Genomic DNA, 22,938 nt, shown 5'->3' on the forward strand with positions numbered 1-22,938 from the left:
TGAACTTGTCCACTTTGGCAGGAGGAATGGAAAAGCAGTATATTATTTAAATGAGATTGCAGAACTCTGAGGTAAAGAGGGATCTGGGTGTCCTAGTACATGAATCACAAAGTTAGTATGCAGGTACAGCAAGTGATTAGGAAGGCAAATGGAATCATAGAATCATAGAATCATAGAAGTTTACAACATGGAAACAGGCCCTTCGGCCCAACATGTCCATGTCGCCCAGTTTATACCACTAAGCTAGTCCCAATTGCCTGCACTTGGCCCATATCCCTCTATACCCATCTTACCCATGTAACTGTCCAAATGCTTTTTAAAAGACAAAATTGTACCCGCCTCCACTACTGCCTCTGGCAGCTCGTTCCAGACACTCACCACCCTTTGAGTGAAAAAATTGCCCCTCTGGACCCTTTTGTATCTCTCCCCTCTCACCTTAAATCTATGCCCCCTCGTGATAGACTCCCCTACCTTTGGGAAAAGATTTAGACTACCTTATCTATGCCCCTCATTATTTTATAGACTTCTATAAGATCACCCCTAAACATCCTACTCTCCAGGGAAAAAAGTCTCAGTCTATCCAACCTCTCCCTATAAGTCAAACCATCACGTCCTGGTAGCATCCTAGTAAATCTTTTCTGCACTCTTTCTAGTTTAATAATATCCTTTCTATAATAGGGTGACCAGAACTGCACACAGTATTCCAAGTGTGGCCTTACTAATGTCTTGTACAACTTCAACAAGACATCCCAACTCCTGTATTCAATGTTCTGACCAATGAAACCAAGCATGCTGAATGCCTTCTTCACCACCCTATCCACCTGTGACTCCACTTTCAAGGAGCTATGAACCTGTACTCCTAGATCTCTTTGTTCTGTAACTCTCCCCAACGCCCTACCATTAACGGAGTAGGTCCTGGCCCGATTGGATCTACCAAAATGCATCACCTCACATTTATCTAAATTAAACTCCATCTGCCATTCATCGGCCCACTGGCCCAATTTATCAAGATCCTGTTGCAATCCTAGATAACCTTCTTCACTGTCCACAATGCCACCAATCTTGGTGTCATCTGCAAACTTACTAACCATGCCTCCTAAATTCTCATCCAAATCATTAATATAAATAACAAATAACAGCGGACCCAGCACCGATCCCTGAGGCACACCGCTGGACACAGGCCTCCAGTTTGAAAAACAACCCTCTACAACCACCCTCTGTCTTCTGCCGTCAATCCAATTTTGTATCCAATTGGCTACCTCACCTTGGATCCTGTGAGATTTAACCTTATATAACAACCTACCATGCGGTACCTTGTCAAAGGCTTTGCTAAAGTCCATGTAGACCACGTCTACTGCACAGCCCTCATCTATCTTCTTGGAATGTTGTCATTTATTGCAAGGGGAATGGAATATAAAAGTAGAGATGTTTTGCTACAGTTGAACAGGGCATTGGTGAGACCACATCTAGAATACTGGTAGTTTTGGTTTCCTTATTTAAGAAAGGACATAATTGCTTTGGAGGCAGTTCAGAGAAGGTTCCTGGGATGAGGGGGTCATCTTATGAAAGGTCGTACAAGGATCTACATGGATTTTAATAAGGCATTTGACGAGGTTCCACGTGGCAGACTGGTCAGAAAGGTAAAAGCCAATGGGATACAGGGAAATGTGGCGAATTGGAAACAAAGGGTAAAACTCGATGGATGTCTTTGCGAATGGAAATCCATTTCCAGTGGTGTGCCACAGGGCTCGGTGTTGGGTCCCTTGCTGTTTGTGGTATATATTAATGATTTGGACTTGAATGTAGGGGGCATGATTGGCAAATTTGCAGACGACACAAAAATTGGCCGTGTAGTTGATAGTGAAGAGGATAGCTGTAGACTCCAAGAAGATATCAATGGGTTGGTGGAGTGGGCGGAAAAGTGGCAAATGGAGTTCAACCCGGAGAAGTGTGAGGTAATGCACTTGGGGAGGGCAAACAGTAAAAGGGAATACGCAGTAAACGGGAATATATTGAGAGGGGTAGAGGAAGTGAGAGACCTTGGAGTGCATGTACACAGGTCCCCGAAGGTGGCAGTACAGGTAGATAAGGTTGTGAAGAAGGCATACGGAATGCTCTACGTTATTAGCAGAGGTATAGAATACAAAAGTAGGGATGTAATGATGGAACTGTATAAAACGCTGGTAAGGCCACAGCTGGAGTATTGTGCGCAGTTCTGGTCACCACATTACAGGAAGGACGTAATTGCTCTGGAGAGAGTGCAGAGAAGATTTACAAGAATGTTGCCAGGGCTTGAAAATTGCAGCTACGAGGGAGCGATTGGATATGCTGGGGTTGTTTTCCTTGGAGCAGAGGAGGCTGAGGGGAGACTTGATTGAGGTGCACAAATTGAGGGGCCCAGAGAGTGGACAAGAAGTACCTGTTTCCTGTAGCGGAGAGCTCAAGAACTGGAGGACATAGATTTAAGCTGATTGGCGGAAGGATTAGAGGGGACAAGAGGAAAAACTTTTTTACCCAGAGGGTGGTGGGTGTATGGAATTCGCTGCCCGAATTGGTGGTAGAGGCAGGGACCCTCAACTCTTTTTTTAAAAAAGTACCTGGACCTGCACCTAAAGTGCTGTAAGCTGCAGGGCTACGGACCGGGTGCTATAAGGTGGGATTAGAATGGGCACCTGGTTGTTCTTCGAGCCGGCACGGACACGATGGGCCAAATGGCCCCCTTCTGTGCTGTATCTAATATGGTTCTAATATGGGCCTGTATACACTGGAGTTTAGAAGAATGAGAGGTGATCTTATTGAAACATAAGATCCTGAGGGGACTAGAAGGGTAGATGCTGAGAGGATGTTTCCCCTTGTGGGAGAGAGTAGAACTAGGAGCCACAGTTTAAAAATAAGGGGTCTCCCATTTAAGACGGAGATGAGGAATTGAGTCTGTGGAACTCCCTTCCCCAGAGAGCGGTGGAGGCAGGGTCACTGAATATTTTTAAGGCGGAGTTAGATAGATTCCTGATTAACAAGGGAGTCAAAGGTTATGGTAGGTAGACGGGAAAGAAGGGTTGAGGTCACAATCAGGTCAGCCATGATCTTATCAAATGGCAGAGCAGGCTCGAGGGGCCGAATGGCCTACTCCTGCTCTTAATTGGTATGTTCGTGTCACAAGAGGTTGTAACACAAGATAAGGGCTCATGGGGTTGGGGGTAATATATTAGCATGGATAGAGGATTGGTTAAAGGACAGAAAACAGAGTAGGGATAAACGGGTCATTCTCAGGTTGGCAGGCTGTAACTAGTGGGGTGCTGCAAGGATCAGTGCTTGGGCCTCAGCTATTTACAATCTATATTAATGACTTAGATGAAGGGACCGAGTGTAATGTATCCAAGTTTGCTGATTATACAAAGCTAGGTGGGAAAGTAAGCTGTGAGGAGGACACAGAGTCTGCAAAGGGATATAGACAGGTTAAGTGAGTGGGCAAGAAGGTGGCAGATGGAGTATAATGTGGGGAAATGTGAGGTTATTCACTTTGGTTGGAAGAATAGAAAAACAGAATATTTTTTAAATGGTGAGAAACTATTAAATGTTGGTGTCCTTGTACATGAAACACAGTTAGCATGCAGGTACAGCAAGCAATTAGGAAGGTAAATGGCATGTTGGCCTTTATTGCAAGGGGGGTTGGAGTACAAGAGTAAGGAAGTCTTACTACAATTGTACAGGGCTTTGGTGAGACCTCACCTGCAGTACTGTGTACAGTTTTGGTCTCCTTATCAAAGGAAGGATATACTTGCCTTTGGAGGTGGTGGAACGAAGGTTCACTGGATTGATTCCTGGGATGAGAGGGTTGTCCTATGACAAGAGATCGAGTAGAATAGGCCTATACTCTGGAGTTTAGAAGAATGAGAGGTGATCTCATTGAAACAAAAGATTCTGAGGGTAGATGTTGAGAGGATGTTTCCCCTGGCTGGAGAGTCTAGAACTTGGGGGCATAGTCTCAGGATAAGGGGTCGGCCATTTAAGACTGAGATGAGGAGGAATTTCTTCACTCAGAGGATTGTGAATCTTTGGAGTTCTCTACCCCAGAGGGCTGTGGACGCTGGGTCATTGAATATATTCAAGATGTGGAGATGCCGGTGATGGACTGGGGTTGACAATTGTAAACCATTTTACAACACCAAGTTATAGTCCAACGATTTTATTTGAAATTTACAAGCTTTCGGAGGCTTCCTCCTTCCTCAGGTAATTACCTGAGGAAGGAGGAAGCCTCCGAAAGCTTGTAAATTACGAATATATTAAAGACTGAGATTGATAGATTTTTGGATTCTGGGGGAATCAAGGGATACGGGGATCGGGCGGGAAAGTGGAGTTGAGGTCAAAGATCAGCCATGATCTGACTGAATGGGGGAGCAGGCTCGAGGGGCTGAATGGCCTGCTCCTATTTCTTATGTTCTTGTATTAGCTGGTTTGTGCTGGGTCTGCTGTGATGACCAAACTGAAGGAGGTGCTGCAGAATCTTTCTGCCACTAGAGGTCAGTATGTCACTGGCGCTGAGAGTTTATTTCTGCTCCTCTCGGAGAATCTTCAGTCGGCAGCACAAAACTCAACGTTTCGTCCTCTCTGTGAAGAGGATGAGCCAGCCTGGTTTGGGCAGGTCATGTGACTCAAGGGCAATAGCGTTTTAACCAGATGTGTTTTTAATTACCTGTAACTGAGTTCTATGTAAAATAAATGCAAATCAGAGAGTCTCCCCAATGGATCAATCAGTAACTGAACAACACTAGGGAGCTTCCAGAATTAGTCTCTGGTCTGGGACAACAACTGGGTTAGAGGGGAGAGGAATCAGCCAGGATTCCTGCTCCTGATCATTGCCCAGTGACCCCTGGGTTATAGAGGGGAAATCATTAGTATTAATATCATAGTATGGCATATAACAGAAGGAGGCCATTTGGCCCATTGTGCCTGTGTTGGCTCTTTGACAGAGCTATCCAATTAGTCCCACTCCCCTGCTCTTTCCCCGTAGCCCTGTAATTTTTTTCCTTTTCAAGTATTTATCCAATTCCCTTTTGAAAGTTATTATTGAATCTGCTTCCACCACCCTTTCAGGCAGCACATTCCAGATCATAACAACTCACTGTGCAAAAAATATTTCCTCATGTCTCCTGGTTCTTTTGCCAATCACCTTAAATCCGTGTCCTCCGGTTACTGACCCTCCTGTCGCTGGAAACAGTTTCTCCTTATTTACTCTGTCAAAACAGTTCATGATTTTGAACACCTCTATCAAATCTCCCCTTAACATTCTCTGCTCTAAGGAGAACAATCCCAGCTTCTCCAGTCTCTCCACATAACTGAAGTCCCTCATCCCTGGAATCATTCTAGTAAATCTCCTCTGCACCCTCTCTAAGGCCTTGACATCCTTCCTAAAGTGCGGTGCCCAGAATTGAACACAACACTCCAGCTGAGGCCTAACCAGTGTTTTATAAAGGTTTAGCATAACTTTCTTGCTTTTGTACTCTGTGCCTCTATTAATAAAGCCCAGGATCCTGTATGCTTTTTTTTTTTAAACCACTTTCTCAACTTGTCCTGCCACCTTCAAAGATTTGTGTGTACGCATACACCCCCAGGTCTCTCTGTTCCTGTACCCCTTTTAAAATTGTACCATTTAGTTTATATTGCCTCTCCTCATTCTTCCAACCAAAATGCATCACTTTACATTTGTGTTAAATTTCATCTGCCATGTGTCTGCCCATTTCACCAGTCTGTCTATGTCCTCCTGAAGTCTGTTACTATCCTCCACATTGTTTATTACATTTGAGTTTCATGTCATCTGTAAACTTTGAAATTATACCCTCTATACACAAGTCCAGGTCATTAATATATATCAAAAAGAGCAGTGGTCCTAATACTGACCCCTGTGGAACACCACTGTAAACTTCCCTTCAGTCTGTAAAACAACCGTTCACCACTACTCTCTGCTTCCTGTCCTTTAGTCAATTTTGTATCCACGCTGTCACTGTCCCTTTAATCCCATGGGCTTTAATTTTGCTAAGAAATCTATTATGTGACACTTTATCAATACTTTTTGAAAGTCCATACACACAATATCAACCGCACTCCCCTCATCAACCCTCTCCGTTACTTCATCAAAGAACTCAATCAAGTTAGTCAAACACGATTTTCCTTTAACAAATCCGTGCTGACTTTCATTTATTAGCCCAGACTTTTCCAAGTGACAATTAATTTTGTCCCAGATTATTGTCTCTAAAAGTTTCCCCAGCACCGACATTAGGCTGACTGGCCTGTAATTACCGGGTTTATCCCTCTCCCCTTTTTTGAACAGGGGTGTAATATTTGCAATCCTCCAGTCCTCTGGCACCGTCCCCATATCTAAGGAGGATTGGAAGATTGTGGCCAGAGTCTGCGCAATTTCCACCCTTACTTCCCTCCGTAACCGAGGATGTATCCCATCCGGACCGGGTGATATTTCTACTTTGAGTTCTGCCAATCTTTAAGTACCTCCTCTTTATCTATTTTAATCCTCTCCAATATCACCACTGTCTCCTCCTTTACTGCTACAATGGCAGCATCCTCTTCTCTAGTGAAGACCAATGTGAAGTGTTCATTCAGTACCTCAGCCATGGTCTCTGCCTCCACAAGAAGATCTCCTAATCAGTCCCACCCTTCCTTTGAAATCAGCCAGGGTTCCTGCTCCTGATCACTGTCCAGTGACCCCTGGGTTAGAGGGAGGGGAAATCAGCCAGGGTTCAAGTAAGGGTAAGCTTATAAATCTGAAAAGTCAAGGCCATAGAGCAGTGTAGCAATTTGGGTAAAGGTGAGCAGAGTGACAGGAAGGGACAGAGTTTATTGGTAATAGTGCATCAGTGAATAAGGACAAATCAGGGAAAAATGGTTTAAAGTTAAATTTAAAGGTGCTTTATCTGAATGCAAAAGCATTCGTAACAAAATAGACAAATTAATGGCATAAATGGGTTTGATCTACTCGCCATTACTGAGACATGGTTGCAGGGTGACCAAGGTTGGGAACAAAATATTCCAGGGTACTTGACTTTTCGAAAAGAAAGGCAAAATGGAAAAGGGGAGGAGTGAGGGGGAGTAGCCCTGATAATAAAGGATAAGATAAGGACAGTAGTGAGAAAGGATCTCGGCTCAGAAGATCAGGAAGTAGAATCAGTCTGGGTGGAAATAAGAAATAACAAGGGGCAGAAAACCCTGGTGGGAGTAGTTTACAGGCCCCCTAATAGTAGTTATACAGTTGGACAGAGTATTAATCAAGAAATAAGAGGAGCTTGTAACAAAGATAATGTAATAATCGTGGGGATCTTTAATCATTTTAGACTAGGCAAATCAAATTTGCAGAAGTTTCAAGGGTGAGTTCATGGAACGTATTAGAGACCGATTCAGAGAACAATGTCGTGGAACCAACCAGGAAACAGGCAACTTGTCTTTTGTAATGAGACAGGGTTAATTAGTAATCTCATAATAAGGGATCCTCTGGGGAAGAGTGATCATAATATGATAGAATTTCACATTGAGATTGAGTGACGTACTTAAGCCTGAAACTAGAGTCTTAAACTTAAACAATGCCAAGTACATAGGTATGAGGGGCGAGTTGCCGAAGGTAGATTGGGAAATTAGATTAAAAGATATGACTGTAGAGAAGCAATGGCAAATATGAAAGAAATATTTCATAATGCAATGTATATTCATTGAGAATTGAGAAATAAAAACTCCATGGACAAAGTGATCCATCTGTGGCTAACTAAAGAAGTTAAGGATGGTATTAGACCATAGAGATAGGAGTAGGCCATTCGGCCTCTCGAGCCTGCTCCGCCATTCAGGGAGATCATGGCTGATCTGATTTTTACCTCAACTCCACTTTCCCGCCTTTTCCCCATACCCTTTGACTCCTTTGCTGATCAAATTTGTCTAACTCAGCCTTGAATGTATTCAATGACTCAGCCTCCACAGCTTTTTGGGGTAAAGAATTCCAAAGATTCACGACCCTCTGGGAGAAGAAATTTCTCCTTATTTCCGTCTTAAACGGGCGACCCCTTATTCTGAGACCATGCCCCCTAGTTTTAGATTCCCCCATGAGGGGTAACATCCTCTCAGCATCTGCCCTATCGAGTCCCCTCAGAATCTTGTATGTTTCAATAAGATTTCCTGTCATTCTTCTAAACTCCAATGAGTGTAGACCCAACCTGTTCAATCTTTCCTCATAAGACAACCCTTCCGTACCCGCAATCAACCTAGTGAACCTTCTCTGAACTGCCTCCAATGCAAGTATGTCCTTCCTTTTAAATAAGGGCACCAGAACTGTACGCAGTACTCCAGGTGTGGTCTCACCAGCACCCTGTACAGTTGGAGCATGACTTCCCTGCTTTTAGACTCCATCCCCCTAGAAATAAAGGCCAATATTCCGTTTGCCTTCCGGATTTCCTGCTGCACCTGTATGTTGACTGCTTGTGTTTTATGTACGAGGACACCCAGATCCCTCTGTACCGCAGCATTTTGTAGTATTTTCCATTCAAATAATATTTTGCTTTTTTATTTTTCCTCCCAAAGTGGATGACTTCACATTTTCCCTCATTATATTCCATCTGTCAAATTTTTGCCCATTCGCTTAACCTGTCAATATCCCTTTGCAGACACTTGGGGCCCGAATTTAGCAGGCCTGCGGGTTCCCAGCGGGTGGTCCTCTGGGAGCGTGGTCAACACGCTCGGCGAAATTAGTGGGTTGCCCACGCGATCGTAGCAGGCAACCCACTAATAGGAATCAATTACCTGCTCCTCCGGGGTCCACGGCGCTGGCCTGCGCGTCGGGCGGGCTGCGCATGCGCAGTACGATCTGTCAGCTGGAGGCTCTCTAGTTAAAGGGGCAGTCCTCCACTGACAGATGCTGCAACCAATGGGACAAATTGCAGCATGGAGCAGCCCAGGGGGAAGGCTGCTCCCAGTTTAATGATGCCTCACCCCAGGTATCATCAGATGGGGTGAGGAGGAGGGGGAGGACACAGATCTTCCCCCCGGCGGGCGGGAGGAAGCGGCCTGCCTCTGCCACCAAGAAGGCCTGGCTCGAGGTGTCAGAGGGGGTCACCTGCGCCACCAACATATCGCCCACCTGCATACAGTGCAGGAGGCGCTGCAATGCCCTCAGTAGGTCAGCCGCAGTGAGAACACGAAGTCTTTCCCCTACACTCCGTCTGCCACAACACTGCCCCCACCCCACATCTCCTTCGGCACCGCCAACACTATTCTGTCACATCACCCTTCATACCCACTCACACCCCATCCTCATCTTACCTCCACCTACTCCCCTCGCCAGTACTCATCCTGCCACTACCACGCAACCCAATCCACATACAATCTCATTGCTCCATCCCATACTCACCCTCTCGTGCATCTCCCTCACGGCCAGCCTCACTCAACCTGCCACCACCTGTGCTGCAGCCACAGGGCATGCATCACATATGTGCAGTAGGCAGCGTAAGGCAAACGTCTCGTCAGCATGAAGGGGGTGCACAAGGGTGTCTGAGGGTTTGTCATGGGTGTTACCCATATTGAATTTCAGAGCAACAAACAGCACACATTATATTGACACCACCACTGCCATGTCTCCGCAAATCCTGTCCGTTGTGTCCAATAATGCCCGCTCCTGGGTATCACTATGAGGACCCACCACTGATGCCACCCATCGTGTTACTGCAGAGTAGGTGCAGGTGTATTTGCAGGGCTCGTCCGTGCAGACGACTGAGAGACATCGGCGGTGTAGCCGGCTGCACCCTGGAAGGATGCGGAGGAGAAGGTGTGGAGGGCAGTGGTGACTTTGCCAGCGACAGGTAAGCAGTTGGTGCTGGGGCCAGCCAGGAGCAGCTCGGCATGAAAGAGGCTGCAGATCTCCACGACTACATGTCGAGCGAATCTGCGCCTCCCTGTGCACTGCTGCTCGGAGAGGTCCGGGGAGCTGCGCCTCGGTCTGTGGACCCTGTGGCGAGGGTAGTGCCCTCTGCGACGCGTCTCTCTCTGCGGTAGCCCTCCCTCCTGCTGTGCAGGTGGGCGTGCAACAACACCGTGTTGGGGGGATCCACGTCTCTGCGGCGGACGGCGTGGACTGCGAGGCTGCTGGGGCTGGTCATGCTCTTCGTCCTCCGAGGGTCTCCACACACCACCCAACTGGCAGGTGTTGGTCTGAGGGGTTGTGCAGGGTAGGTGTGTGGTTCCTCGGACTGGGGCTGCGGTTTCGTGTCGGTCTGTCCTCTGGCTTGGCGGGGGGTGGTGGAGGGCAGGGGTTGCCCTATGTGACGCGGTGGCCTCCTGCGTGGGTGAGGGCTCTCCCCCGTGGGGTGCACCTTGGCAGCTGCCACAGGCTGCTGGCTGCAACACGCCTGGTTGGAGGGAGACTGTTTCCCCCAGTGTGGGAAACTCACTGCCTTGAACCGAAAATCCCACACTTCCTCTTTTGACAGCTGCTTCAGCTCATTAACTGACCACAACGAGCAAGGTAAGTACTCTCAAGTGGAACCCCGCTGGCTTTAATTGCCTGCGGGATTCCCACCAGCGGGGCCTGCGCGCGCAGCCCCGCACGTCAGCGCGGTACCCGGAAGTGGCCGGGATTTCGTTGCGATCCGGTCACGTGACCGGAGATCGGGATTTTCAGGGCCACCCCGCTGGGAACCCGCCGGAAACACGCTCCTAAAATCGAGCCCTTTGTGTCCTCCTCACAACTTGCTTTTCCACCTATCTTTGTATCAGCAAATTTGGCCACAAGACACTCTGTTCCTTCATCCAAGTCATTGATATATATTGTAAATAGTTGAGGCCCCAGCACTGAGCCCTGCGGCACCCCACTAGTTACAGATTGCCATTTTGAAAATGACCCTTTTATCCCGACTTTGTTTTTTGTTAGTTAGCCAATCCTCTATCCATGCCAGTATATTACCCCCAACACCATGAGCTCTTATCTTGTGCAGTAATCTTTTATGTGGCACCTTATCGAATGCCTTTTGGAAATCCAAATATACTGCATCCATTGGTTCCCCTTCATCCACCCTGCCCGTTACTTCCTCAAAGAACTCTAATAAATTTGTCAGACATGATTTCCCCTTCATAAAACCATGTTGACTCTCCTTGATTGTATTGAGTGTCTCCAAATGTCCTACTGCTACTTCCTTAATAATGGATTCTAGCATTTTCCCAATGACAGATGTTACGCTAATTGGCCTATTACCTGCTTTCTGTCTCACTCCCTTCTTGAATAGGGGTGTTACTTTTGCGGTTTTCCAATCTGCTGGGACCTTTCCAGAATCTAGTGAATTCTGGAAGATTACAACCAATGCATCCACTATCTCTGTAGCCACTTCCTTTAAGACCCTCAGATGCAAGCCATCAGGTCCAGGGGACTTGTCAGCCTTTAGACCCATTAGTTTACCTAGTACTTTTTCTCTAGTGATTGTTTTTAGATTGAGATTTATAATGTTGCCAAGAAGAGTAGTAAGCCTGAGGATTGGGAGAGTTTTAGAAACCAGCAAAGAATGACCAAAAAATTGATAAAAAGGGAAAAAATAGAATGAGAGTAAACTAGCAAGAAATATAAAAACAGATTGTAAGAGCTTCTACAAGTATGTAAAAAGGAAGAGAGTAGCAAAGGTAAACGTTGGTCCCTTAGAGGATGAGACTGGAGAAATTATAATAGGGAATCAGGAAATGGCAGAGATGTTAAACAAATATTTTGTCTGTCTTCACAGTAGAAGACACAAAATATACCAGAAATAGTGGGGAACCAAGGGTCTAATGAGAGTGAGGAACTTAAACTAATTAATATTAAAGAAAAATTAATGGGACTAAAAGCCGACAAATCCCCTGGACCTGATGGCCTAAATCCTGGGGATTTAAGTAGTGGATGCATTGGTTGTGATCCTCCGAGATTCGAGAACAGTCCCAGGGGACTGGAAGGTGGCAAATGTAACCCTGCTATTCAAGAAAGGAGGGAGAGAAAACAGGGAACTACAGGCCATTTAGCCTGACAACAGTAGTCAGGAAAATGCTGGAATCCATCATTAAGCATGTGGTAACAGGGCACTTAGCAGAGTCAACATGGTTTTATGAAAGGGAAATCGTGTTTCACAAATCTATGGACATAATAGGAGCAGGAGTAGACCATCCGGCCCCTCGAGCCTGCTCCGCCATTCAACAAGATCATGGCTGATTTTTTTACCTCAACGCCATTTTCCTGCACCATCCCCATATCCTTTGATGCCTTTAATATCTAGAAATCTATCGATCTCTGTTTTGAATGTACTCAATGACTGAGCCTCCACAGCCCTCTGGGATAGAGAATTCCAAAGATTCACCACCCTCTGAAGAAATTTCTCCTCATCTCAGTCCTAAATGGCCGACCCTTTATTCTGAGACTGTGCCCCTGGTTCTAGACTCTCCAGCCAGGGAAAACATCCTCCCCACATCTACCCTATTGAGCCCTGTAAGAATTTTGTATGTTTCAATGAGATACCTCTCATTCTTCTAAACTCGAGAATTCAGGCCTAGTCTATTCAATCTCTCCTCATACAACAGTCCTGCCATCCCAGGAATCAGTCTGCACTCCCTCTATGGCAAGTATGTCCTTTCTTTGGTAAGGAGACCAAAATTGTACACAATACTCCAGGTGTGGTCTCACCAAGGCCCTATATAATTGCAGTAAGACATCTTTACTCCTGCATGCAAATCCTCTTGCAATAAAGGCCAACATACCATTTGCCTTCCTAATTGCTTGCTGCACCTGAATGTTAGCTTTCAGTGACTCATGTACAAGGACACCCAGGTCCCTTTGAACATCAACATTTCCCAATCTCTCACCATTTAAAAAATACTCTGCATTTCTGTTTTTCCTACCAAAGTGCATAACTTCACATTATATTCCATCTGCCATGTTCTTACCCACTCACTTGGCCTGTCTAAATCCCCTTGAAGTCTCTTTGCATCCTCCTCACAACTCATGATCCCACCTAGTTTTGTCATCAGCAAACTTGGAAATATTACATTTAGTTCCCTCATCCAAATCATTGATATATATTGTGAATAGCTGGGGCCCAAGCACTGATCCCTGCGGTACCCCACTAGTCACTGCCTGCCACCCCGAAAAAGACCCGTTTATTCCTACTCCCTGTTTCCTGTCTGTCAACCAATTCTCAATCCATGCCAGTATATTCCCCCCAATCCCATGTGCTTTAATTTTGTTCACCAACCTCCTGTGTGGGACCTTTATTGAAAGCTTTCTGAAAATCCAAATAAACCACATCCACTGGTTCCCCCTTATCTATTCTACTGGTTACATCCTCAAAAAAAAACTCCAGTAGGTTTGTCAAACATGATTTTCCTTTCATAAATCCATGTTAACTCTGCCAAATCCTAAGTGTCCTGTTATCACATCCTTTATAATGGATTCTAGCATTTTCCCTACTACTGATGTTAGGCTAACCAGTCTGTAGTTCCCTGTTTTCTCTCCCTCCTTTATTAAATAGTGGGGTTACATTTGCCACCCTCCAAGCTGCAGAAACCATTCCAGAATCTATAGAATTTTGGAAGATGACAACCAATGCATCCACTATCTCTCTAGCCACCTCTTTCAAAACCCTGGGATGTAGATCATCAGGTCCTTGGGATTTATCGACTTTCAGTCCCATTAATTTCTCTGGTTCTATTTTTTTTTACTTCTACAAATACATAAAGGGCAAAAGAGTAACTAGGGAAGAGAGTAGGGCCTCTTAAGGATCAACAAGGTCATCTATGTGCGGAACCACAAGAGATGGGTGAGATCCTGAATGAATATTTCACATCAGTATTTACGGTTGAGAAAGGCATGGATGTTAGGGAACTTGGGGAAATAAATAGTGATGTCTTGAGGAGTGTACATATTACAGAGAGGGAGGTGCTGGAAGTCTTAACGCGCATCAAGGTAGATAAATCTCCGGGACCTGATGAAATGTATCCCAGGACGTTATGGGAGGTTAGGGAGGAAATTGCGAGTCCCCTAGCAGAGATATTTCAATCATCGACAGCTACAGGTGAGGTGCCTGAAGATTGGAGGGTAGCAAATGTTGTGCCTTTGTTTAAGAAGGGCGGCAGGGAAAAGCCTGGGAACTACAGACCGGTGAGCCTGACATCTGTAGTGGGTAAGTTGTTAGAGGGTATTCTGAGAGACAGGATCTACGGGCATTTGGAGAGGCAGGGACTAATTAGGAACAGTCAGCATGGTTTTGTGAGTGGAAAATCATGTCTCACGAATTTGAGTTTTTTGAAGATAGATGAGGGCTGTGCAGTAGACGTGGTCTACATGGACTTTAGCAAAGCATTTGACAAGGTACCGCATTGTAGGTTGTTACATAAGGTTAAATCTCACGGGATCCAAGGTGAGGTAGCCAATTGGATACAAAATTGGATTGACGACAGAAGACAGAGGGTTGTTTTTCAAACTGGAGGCCTGTGACCAGCGGTGTGCCTCAGGGATCGGTGCTGGGTTCGCTGTTATTTGTTATTTATATTAATGATTTGGATGAGAATTTAGGAGGCATAGTTAGTAAGTTTGCAGATGACACAAAGATTGGTGGCATTGTGGACAGTGAAGAAGGTTATCTAGGATTGCAACGGGATCTTGATAAATTGGGCCAGTGGGCCGATGAATGGCAGATGGAGTTTAATTTAGATAAATGTGAGGTGATGCATTTTGGTAGATCGAATCGGGCCAGGACCTACTCCGTTAATGGTAGGGTGTTGGGGAGAGTTATAGAACAAAGAGATCTAGGAGTACAGGTTCATAGCTCCTTGAAAGTGGAGTCACAGGTGGATAGGGTGGTGAAGAAGGCATTCAGCATGCTTTGTTTCATTGGTCAGAACATTGAATACAGGAGTTGGGATGTCTTGTTGAAGTTGTACAAGACATTAGTTAGGCCACACTTGGAATACTGTGTACAGTTCTGGTCACCCTATTATAGAAAGGATATTATTAAACCAGAAAGAGTGCAGAAAAGATTTACTAGGATGCTACCGGGACTTGATGGTTTGACTTATAGGGAGAGGTTAGATAGACTGAGACTTTTTTCCCTGGAGAGTAGGAGGTTTAGGGGTGATCTTATAGAAGTCTATAAAATAATGAGGGGCATAGATAAGGTAGATAGTCAAAATCTTTTCCCAAGGGTAGGGGAGTCTATAACGAGGGGGCATAGATTTAAGGTGAGAGGGGAGAGATACAAAAGGGTCCAGAGGGGCAATTTTTTCACTCAAAGGGTGGTGAGTGTCTGGAACGAGCTGCCAGAGGCAGTAGTAGAGGCAGGTACAATTTTGTCTTTTAAAAAGCATTTGGACAGTTACATGGGGAAGATGGGTATCGAGGGATATGGGCCAAGTGCAGGCAATTGGGACTAGCTTAGTGGTATAAACTGGGCGACATGGACATGTTGGGCCGAAGGGCCTGTTTCCATGTTGTAAACTTCTATGATTCTATTAATTTCTTTCAGTTCCTCATTCTCACCAGACCCTCTGTTTTCTAGTATTCCTGGGAGGTTTTTTGGGTCGTTTCCTGTGAAGACAGATACAAAGGGCTCTATTTTCGCACCCCGAGCAGGTGCTTTCGTGGCCGGGGGGGGGGGTGGGCTCCGAAAATCGGGATTCCTGGGGCGGGTCCGGAGCCCGGCTCCAACCCGCCCACTTCCAGGTTCCCCAGTGACGCGCTGACATGCGCGCGCAGCCCCCGCATGTGTGACTCCTGCCGGCAATTAAAGCCAGCAGGGTGCCACTTAAAGTAATTAAACGGGTTCTTCAGGTCATTTACAGACCTGATTGACCTCATATTTTAGGAGGGGTGGGATTTTCAAGTCAACTGGGACTGTTTCCTGTGCTGGGGGAAACACTCCCAGTTGAAATGGACGTGTTGTAGCCACCAGCCTGTGGCAGCTGCAAAGGTCCATTTGACAGGTGGGGGGGAGACCCTCACTCATTGCAGGAGGCCACTCTGTCACTTTGGACAAAGTTTGGCCTCCACCACCCTCCTCCTGACAATCAAAGTCACCAACTTTCACACTTATCCCGGGGTCCAGACGCAAGTACCGACCTTGCGGACCCCCTCAGATGTACATCTTCCGGATGGGGGCAGTTATGACCTCCTCGGAGGGCGAACAGCCTCGCCGTCCACCTCTGACACGTGGAGCTCCACAACACAGTGCTGTGACACATCCACCTGTACAGCAGGAGGGAGGGCAACCGCAGAGAGAGACGCGTCGCAGAGGGCACTACCCTCGCCACAGGGTCCACAGACCGAGGCTCAGCTTCCTGTACCTCTCTGAGCAGCAGTGCACACGGAGGCTCAGATTCACTCGACATGTAGTCGTGGATATCAACAGCCTCCTTCATGCTGAGCTGCTCCCAGCTGGCCCGAGCACCATCTTCTTACCTGTCGCTGTCAAAGTCACCACTGCCCTCAACAACTTCTCCTCCGCATCCTTCCAGGATGTCACCGGGGACATCGCCGATGTCTCTCAGTCGTCTGCGCAAAAGAGCCCTGCAAATACACCTACACCCACTCTGCAGTGACACAATGGGTGGCATCAGTGGTGGGTCTTCATTGTGATCCTCAGGAAAGGGCATTATTGCACAAACCAGACAAGATTCGCAAAGACGTGGCAGTAGTGGTGCCAATATAATATGTAATGTGAGTTGATCAGAAATTAAATATAAGTAAGAACCATGACAAACCCTCAAACACCCTTGTACATCCCCTTCATGCTCACGACACGTTTGCCTTACTCTGCCTACTGCACATATGTGATGCATGCCCTGTGGCTGCAGCACAGGTAGTGGCAGGTTGAGTGAGGCTGACCGTGAAAGAGATGCACGAGAGGGTGAGTATGAGATAGAGCCATGAGATTGTATGAGGATTGGGTTGAGTGGTAGTGGCGGGATGAGTACTGGCGAGGTGAGTAGGTGCAGGTAAGATGAGGATGAGGTTTGAGTGGGTATGAGGGGTCATGTGACAGAGTAGTGTTGGCAGTGCCGAAGGAGATGTGGGGTGGGGGCAGTGTTGTGGCAGACGGAGTGTAGGGGAAAGACTACGTGTTCTCACTGTGGCTGACCTACTGAGGGCATTGGAGCGCCTCCTGCACTGTATGCAGGTGGGCGATATGTTGGTGGCGCAGGTGACCTCCTCTGCCACCTCGAGCCAGGCCTTCTTGGTGGCAGAGGCGGGCCACTTCCTCCCGCCCACTGGGGAGAAGATCTCTGTCCCCCCCCCCCCCCCCCCCCTCCTCCTCACCACTTCCAGTAGGACCTGGAGTGAGGCATCATTAAACCTGGGAGCAGCCTTCCCCCTGGGCTGCTCCATGCTGTAATTTTGCCTATTTTCTGCAGCATCAGTCAGTGGAGGACTGACCCTTTAAATAGGGCTCCTCCAGCTGACAGCCTATGCTGCGGGTGCGCAGTCCCCCTGCCCCCTGCTGCCAACCCGCCACCCTCCTAATATCAGGCTCAAAGTATTTGTTTAATTTCTCTGCCATTTCCTTATTCCCCATTATAAATTCTCCCGTCTCTGTCTGTAGGGGACCCACATTTGCCTTTGCCAGTCTTTTCCTTTTTACATACCTATAGAAGCTTTTACAATCTGGTTTTATGTTTCTCGCTAGTTTACTCCCATATTCTATTTTCCCTTTATCAATTTCTTGGTCCTTTGCTGAATTCTAAAATGCTCCCAATCCTCAGGCTTTTTCTGGCAACTTTATCTGCCTCTTTCTTTGATTTAACACTATCTTTAATTTCTCCTGTTAGCCACGGTTGGACCACTTTTCCTGTTGGGTTTTTGTGCCTTAAAGGAATATATATTTGTTGCAAATTATGTATTAATTCTTTAAATGCCAGCCATTGCCTGTCTACCATCATACCTTTTAATGTCGTTCCCCAATCAACCACAGCCAACTTGTGCCTCACACCTTCGTAGTTTCCTTTGTTTAGATTTAAGACCCTAGTTTCGGATTGAACTACATCACTTTCAAACTTAATGAAGAATTCTATCATATTATGCTCACTCTTCCCTAAGGGCTCCTTTACAACAAGATTATTAATTAACCCTTTCTCATTGCACAATATGGACATGTTGGGCCGAAGGGCCTGTTTCCATGTTGTAAACTTCTATGACTAATACTAGATCTAAAATAACCTGTTCCTCAACATACTGATCTATAAAACCATCTCGTATACATTCCAGGAATTCGTCCTCCACAGTATTAGTGCTAATTTGGTTTGCCCAATCTATATGTAGATTTAAGTCCCCCATGATTACTGTATTTCCCTTGTTACAGGCACTTCTAATTTCCTGCTTTATACCGTGCCCTACATTACCACTACTGTTTGGTGGCCAATAAACAACTCCCACCAGTGTTTTCTGCCCCTTGCTGTTTCTACATCTTGATCTTCTGAGCCAAGATCCTTTCTCACTATTGTACTGATCCCATCCTTTATTAACAGCATTACCCCACCTCCTTTTCCTCTTTGCCTGTCTTTCCTAAAGTCAAATGTCCTTGAATATACATCTATTTGTGCCATCAATTCATCTACCTTGTGAATGCTGCGAGCATTCAAATAAAGTGCCTTTAATTTTGCCTCTTAATATTTTTTTCCTATTTTGGCCTTTGTTTCCACTGCCTTCCAATTTCACTTACTACTTTCCTGCCTTCCACTTCCAGCTTTGTTACTCTCCCTTCTGAATCTCCTCTCAGGTTCCCATCCCCCTGCCAAGTTAGTTTTAAACCCTCCCCAACAGCACTAGCAAACCTCCCCGTGAGGACATTGGTCCCGGCCCTGTTGAGGTGCAAACCGTCCATCTTGTACAGATCCCACCTCCACCAGAACCTGTCCCAATACCCCAGGAATCTGAAGCCCTCCCTCCTACATCATCTCTCCAGCCACACATTCATCTGCTCTGTCCTCCAACTTCTATACTCACTAGCGAGTGTTAACGGGAGTAATCCGGAGATTACTCCTTGAGGTCCTGCTTGTTAGTCTTTTCAAACTCCGTAAACTCTGCCTGTGGGACCTCATCCCTCTTCTACCTATGTCATTGGTATCGATATGGACCACGACCTCTGGCTGTTCACACCCCCACCCCCCGACCCAGAATGTTCTGCAGCCGCTCAGTGACATCCATGACCCTGGCACCAGGGAGGCAACACACCATCCTGGAATCATGTTTGTGACTGCAGAAACGCCTGTCTGCTCCCCTAACTATGGAATCCCCTATCACTATCGCTCTCCTGATCTTTCTCCGCCTCCCTCCCCCCCCCTGTACAGCTGAGCCACCCATGCTGCTCTGCTCTTGGCTCTGGCTGCACTCCAGAGGAACCCTCTCCCTCACCAATATTCAGAACTGAATACTGGTTGGCGAGTGAGATGCTCTCCGGGGACTCCTGCACTACCTGCCTGATCCTCCTTGTCTGTCTGATGGTCACCCAGTCCCTCTCTGCCTGCACCCTCAAGCTGCAGGGTGACCACCTCCTGAAACGTGCTGTCCACGTAGCTCTCAGCCTCACGGATACTCTGCAGTGACTCCAGCTGCTGCTCAAGCTCCAAAAACTGCAGCTCGAGCTCCTCCAACCTTAGAGTTTTTTGAGGATTAGCAGGGTGGATCAAGGGGAACCGGTGGATGTCGTATATTTGGATTTTCAAAAGGCATTCGATAAGGTGCCGCATAAAAAGCTGTTACACAAGATATGGGGTTGGGGGTAATATATTCGCATGCATTGAGGACTGGTTAACAGACAGAAAACAGAGTAGGAATACACTGATTGGCAGGCTGTAACTAGTGGGGTGCCACAAGGATCAGTGCTTGGGCCTCAGCTATTTACAATCTATATTAATGACTTAGATGAAGGGACCGAGTGTAATGTATCCAAGTTTGCTGATAATACAAAGCTAGGTGGGAAAGTAAGCTGTGAGGAGGACACAAAGAGTCTGCAAAGGGATATAGACAGGTTAAGTGAGTGGGCAAGAAGGTGGCAGATGGAGTATAATGTGGGGAAATGTGAGGTTATTCACTTTGATAGGAAGAATAGAAAAACAATATTTTTTTAAATGGTGAGAAACTATTAAATGTTGGTAGTCAGAGGGATTTGGGTGTCCTCATACAAGAAACACAAAGTTAACATGCAGGTACAGCAAGCAATTAGGAAAGCAAATGGCATGTTGGCCTTTATTGCAAGGGGTTGAAGTACAAGAGTAAGGAAGTCTTACTACAATTGTACAGGACTTTGGTGAGACCACACCTGGAGTATTGTGTACAGTTTTGGTCTCCTTATCTAAGGAAGGATATACTTGCCTTTACAGGCAGTGCAACGAAGGTTCACTAGATTGATTCCTGGGATGAGAGGGTTGTCCTATGAGGAGAGATTGGGTCGACTAGGCCTATATTCACTCGAGTTTAGAAGAATGAGAGGTGATCTCATCGAAACATATAAAATTCTAACAGGACTAGACAGACTAGATGCAGGGAGGATGTTCCCGATGGCTGGGGAGTCCAGAACCAGGGGTCACAGTCTCAGGATACGGGGTATGCCATTTAGAACCGAGATGATGAGAAATTTCTTCACTCGGAGGGTGGTGAACCTGTGGAATTCTCTACCACAGAAGGCTGTGGAGGCCAAGTCATTAGATGTATTCAAGAAGGAGATAGATATATTTCTTAATGCTAATGGGATCAAGGGATTGTATAAATGCAGAGATTAGACAAGCATGTAAGAAAGGCATAGTGGTCTTAATGGGGGACTTTAACCTTCACATAGATTGGGAAAAGCAGACTAGCAACTGTCAGAAAGGTAGTGAATTTCTTGAGTGTCTCCGGGATAGTTTTCTACAGCAGTTTGTCTGAGAGGCAACAAGGGGGCAAGCCATACTAGATTTAGTAATGAGTAATGAACCAGATTTAGTTAACTGCTTAACTGTACGCGAACATCTATCCAATAGTGATCATAACATGATCGAGTTCAATGTAGTGTTTGAAAGGGAAAAAAGTGAATCAGCTGCTAAGATTCTAGACTTGGGTAAGGCCGATTTCAATGGGATGAGACAGAGACTGTCCACAGCAAACTGGGCAAATCTGTTAATGGGTAAAACGACTGATGATCAGTGGGAAATGTTTAAAGAAACATTTAACGTGATACAGAATCGGTTTATACCCCCGAGGGGCAAGAACTCGACTTGCCAAAAGAAACAGCCATGGACAACTAAAGAGGTAAGGGACAGTATAAGACATAAGGAAAGGGCATACAAAAAGGCAAAAAATGGCACAGATCCTGGTGAATGGGAAAGATACAAAGATCAACAAAGGGTCACAAAACAGATAGTAAGAGCTACAAAAAGAGAGTATGAAAAGAAACTTGCAAGGGATATCAAAACCAATACGAAGAACTTTTATAGTTATATTAGGAAAAAGAGGGTGGTCAGGAGCAGTGTTGGCCCCTTAAAAACTGAAAGTGGGGATATTGTCATTGACAATGGGGAAATGGCAGACATGTTGAACAATTACTTTGCGTCAGTATTTACAGTAAAAAAAAAGAGAATAGCATGCTGGAAATCCCAAGAAAACTAATATTGAATTGGGGACAGGGACTCGATTAAAATTAACATAAGTAAAGCAACAGTAATAAAGAAAATAATAGCACTAAAGAGTGACAAATCCCCAGGACCAGATGGTTTCCATCCCAGGGTTTTAAAGGAAGTCGGTGAGCACACTGCAGATGCCCTAACTATAATCTTTCAACTTTCTCTAGATTCAGGAACTGTCCCTCTAGATTGGAAAATTGCACGTGTCACTTCGCTTTTTAAGAAAGGAGAGAGAGGGAAACCAGCGAATTATAGAACAGTTAGCCTAACATCTGTTGTGGGGAAATTGCTGGAGTCTATAATTAAGGATAGGGTTACTGAACACCTCGAGAATTTTCAGTTAATCAGAGAGAGCCAGCATGGATTTGTGAAAGGTAGGTCGTGCCTGACAAACCTGATTGAATTTTTTGAAGAGGTGACTAAAGTAGTGGACAGGGGAATGTCAATGGATGTTATTTATATGGACTTCCAGAAGGCATTTGATAAGGTCCCACATAAGAGACTGTTAGTTAAGATAGAAGCCCATGGAATCAAGGGAAAAGTACAGACTTGGTTAGGAAGTTGGCTGAGCGAAAGGCGACAGAGAGTAGGGATAATGGGTAGGTACTCACATTGGCAGGATGTGACTAGTGGAGTCCCGCAGGGATCTGTCTTGGGGCCTCAATTATTCACAATATTTATTAACTACTTAGATGAAGGCATAGAAAGTCTCATATCTAAGTTTGCCGATGACACAAAGATTGGTGACATTGTAAGCAGTGTAGATGAAAACATAAAATTACAAAGAGATATTGATAGATTAGGTGAATGGGCAAAACTGTGGCAAATGGAATTCAATGTAGACAAATGTGAGGTCATCCACTTTGGATCAAAAAAGGATAGAACAGGGTACTTTCTAAATGGTAAAAAGTTAAAAACAGTGGATGTCCAAAGGGACTTAGGGGTTCAGGTACATAGATCATTGAAGTGTCATGAACAGGTGCAGAAAATAATCAATAAGGCTCATGGAATGTTGGCCTTTATATCTAGAGGACTAGAGTACAAGGGGGCAGAAGTTATGCTGCAGCTATACAAAACCCTGGTTAGACCGCACCTGGAGTACTGTGAGCAGTTCTGGGCACCGCACCTTCAGAAGGACATAGTGGCCTTGGAGGGAGTGCAGTGTAGGTTTATTGGAATGATACCCAGACTTCAAGGGTTGAGATTACACAAATTGGGGTTGTAGTCTCTGGAGTTTTGAAGGTGAAGGGGTGATCTGATCGAAGTTTATAAGATATTAAGGGGAACAAATAGGGT

The 22,938-nt window shown here is 45.8% G+C and overlaps 1 protein-coding gene across 1 annotated transcript in view; it reads right to left on the reverse strand.

The window, feature by feature from the left end:
* LOC137334346 (actin nucleation-promoting factor WASL-like) overlaps positions 1-22,938 on the reverse strand; it is a 75,310-nt gene that overhangs the window by 27,472 nt on the left and 24,900 nt on the right. The gene's annotated exons all lie outside the window — the stretch shown is intronic.

This window comes from Heptranchias perlo, chromosome 17 (genome assembly GCF_035084215.1).
Source record: "Heptranchias perlo isolate sHepPer1 chromosome 17, sHepPer1.hap1, whole genome shotgun sequence".
In the NCBI taxonomy this organism is placed as follows: Eukaryota; Metazoa; Chordata; class Chondrichthyes; order Hexanchiformes; family Hexanchidae; genus Heptranchias; species Heptranchias perlo.